The following is a 3353-nucleotide window of genomic DNA, read 5'->3' on the forward strand; positions in this document are numbered from 1 at the left end:
ACTAAGTCAAGAGCTTCAGTTCGAGCGTATGGTTATGTCCACACTGGGAGTTTGGAGAACTTTCGGTAGATACAAATCCCTGGACGCCGCCAGTATTGGACAATATGCTCATCTTGTTGACGCACATCACGTTTCTAGGCACGTCCGATTTTCGGCAGGACCTACACGATAATTAGGGGAACTTGCGCGCGGACATACAGTACCGTGCTGACTGTACGCAATAGTTATGTCACCTATATTTTGTCACCAAGTTCTGGTGACGCCTATTGTTGGTGGGGGTATCAAAGGCCAAATCGGAGAGCGTATACAGGTGTTCATGGTCGGTTTGCAATCTACCTCGAAACTCAAGACTTTTGATTATCTCGACCTGTCCACACTGATTAATAAGGTCATGAGCTCATTGGGGTGGGGCTAAAGGTATCCTTTAGATGCGGTGTGAGTGTGTGTACTGGGTGGTGTTGTCAAAAAAGGGACTTTATTCCGGTGCTGCACTGACTCATGTTGATAGTTGTGCATTCAACTCAAGCAATCTGTTTCATGCGTTGGGATGGAGTGCTGGACGTGGGCAGTTGTATGTTCTCGGCGACCCCAACTCAAAGGGCAGCGACAATGGCACTCGTCCCGCGCCTCTCAATTTCGGTTAGCTGGTCAGTGCCCAGTTTTAATGACGCTTTTTGAGGCTACAAAGCCAGCCACTTGAATTTGTGGATGTATGGCTTGCCCGATGCGACGAAATGTTGCTACGTATCACACTGGCTTCGGGAATCTTGATCGAGACCCCTTATGTCCGTGCCGGTCGGGGGGGAGTCTATAAACTGAGTCAACAGTGATACCAGCCCCGCAAGCCTAACGCAGAAACAATGTAACGCGTACTTGTTATGCCTCGCCTCCCATGTTCCATAGGGAGAGGTCTTGGCCCTCAAGGACGCACCGTCGGTTATGAAACTCGATAAACCTGTAGCCGCACCATCGGATATCTGCGTCATAAGAGTGAATCATAATAAAATAGAGAGCTGGGAACGGACGGGATTGTCGGTTTGCCCCGCCACATTATGAGAACCGGTGGACCTTCTTCCAACTAGCTTACCCGGGTTCTGCAGGTCGTGTATACGGTAGATAATTTTAGAATTGTCGAGAGTCTGGTCCGAGCTGGACTAGGCTAAAGAGGTGATAATAGACCTTCATAGAGAAAACTTCGAACGAACCCCGCCTTTATGGTACATATCCGGAACAAAGAGGCACAGTGTGACTAGGGGTGGGACCGTTCAAATAGTACGCGTTTCCCATTTGAGATCATACCTCATAGTGTCCAAACGCGCCTTACAAGAGCTACTTTAAAGGTATGTTTGCACCCTCCCTCCTAGGCCCTTATTAACAACGGTATCCCAATCGTTTCGGGTCATCCCCAATAAAGTGCTGTAGGGCGACACAACCGTTAAGAGGATGGATTACGAGGCCGCACACCGGGATCCAAATACGGAATGACACGCGTTGCCACTGTCACCTGCAACTTGCTGTAGGGATCGCGATCGGTCGGGTGTTAGTACGCATTGAGCCTAAAATGACATAGTCCGGGGTCTGGCTTGGGCACCCACTCCACATAATTCACAACAAGAACATAACATGACGGTGCGCGGTTCAATCACTACTCCTCACATGTGCCCTAAACTCCCTCCATCGATGCTTTGAGTGGACCAAATAGAATTACTCAGTTAGCGAATAGTAGATACATTGCGATGTGCCAGTCGAGTGTCAATTTCTAACGTCTATATTTGACGTGAATAATGGTCCGCGTCCGCGAGCCTCGACCCCCCGACGATAATAATCCTCCAAGAGTGACATCCTCCTGAGGAGCTGTGCGATTCGGGTTCATCTGAACGTCCGTGGACGCTATGCCAGGCCGGGCGCTCAATTTCGAGAGCACTCGGATCCCGATCAGAGCGCATAAGCGGAGGAAGGCAGTACACATCCCAGCTAATGAAAACTTGGACAGTACGCCATGCAGGGTGTAGAAGGTGGGGTGTGCCGGAATGTGGCCTCGCCTAAGGCCGCAGCACACTGAAATATCAAATGCTGAAGTCCGCGCCAGGGCTCGCCTATGACGTGTATCACTAGTGGGCATAGTACTAAGTTACTATTACATTATTGTACAACATCAGTACAATAGACGTTCCCTGGCCTGCCTCCCTAAGCGCGCAAGTGTTAATGTCATGACCACGCCATTAGGCCGTTAGCCACCCGAACCAGGATCGAGCGTGTGCGGGCTTCGAGGTACACGTTAGATCGAGGAGCCACGCACGTTGTTGTGTGGACCTTTCTGGAGTCTACCCCTATCGGCACTATACTATCGAGTCGAGTTCGTCCCATATGCCACTCCACATACTTTTAGCCTGGGCTCGTACTGCCGATGATAGCCGGGTATATATAATAGCATCACGGTGTAATCTGGAATTCCCCTACGGCCGCTATGTCACAGGCATATTATTGACCAACTCGCTGAACGTTCATACACGATTTTCGGCCAGCCAGGCCGTCTCGGCACCTTCCCATATCCTACTCAATGTCGTTGGCGTCTCAGAATAGTCATTCTCCAGTACAATATCGTTCATAAAGGTGTTTGCTGCAGTCCATAAGACTACTAACGTCGAATCTGAACCACCGCCCCCTTGTGCGAAGTTGGAGGACTACGTCGCACTTCCTATATCCGTCTTGAGTAACGTGAACGATGCCACCATATGGCGATTTTCCGCAATCAACCACGTTTCGTATAGCGCATCTTAATCAGTTACCTCAAATTACAACGATAGACCTAGAAGACGAGTACCAAATCGTCTTCCTGCCGTCATCACTTAACGCCTTAGCAAAAGCACCACACCCAATGCCCTGCGCCGAAGCCGAGGCATGCATTTGTACTGAGTCTTTCAAAGTTTATTGTTTCCCTTAGAGGTGCCTTCGGTCCAAGCGGGGTCCGAAATTGTGCCGGACCTAGTGCCACTAGTATCCGGTATCCCCCACTACCCGTGCACTGCTTCAACGTGATTATTTACGCAAATTACCCGCCATGGAGCGTCGGTATTTCAAGATGCTAACTAATTCCCCAGGTTATTATCTGGGCTGTTCATCTTAATTCCCGACGTTTCCGTAATTTCCTTGAAAGAACAGGCCGCCCTCCTGGGATAACTCCCCTACGTGGATTACGCGCGAAGAATATTGATAAAAATACAACCTTTCATAACTGATGAGAACGCGCTTACTGCGAGCGGGCGTGATTCACGCAGAATAATCAAGTGAAGTCTTCAATATTCGGTCGCGACACCTTCAGCTGAAGTGTCGCCAAGGCCTCTAATGTCAAT

The sequence above is a fragment of the Callorhinchus milii genome, unplaced genomic scaffold, assembly GCF_018977255.1.
Source record: "Callorhinchus milii isolate IMCB2004 unplaced genomic scaffold, IMCB_Cmil_1.0 Scaffold558, whole genome shotgun sequence".
Classification (NCBI taxonomy): domain Eukaryota; kingdom Metazoa; phylum Chordata; class Chondrichthyes; order Chimaeriformes; family Callorhinchidae; genus Callorhinchus; species Callorhinchus milii.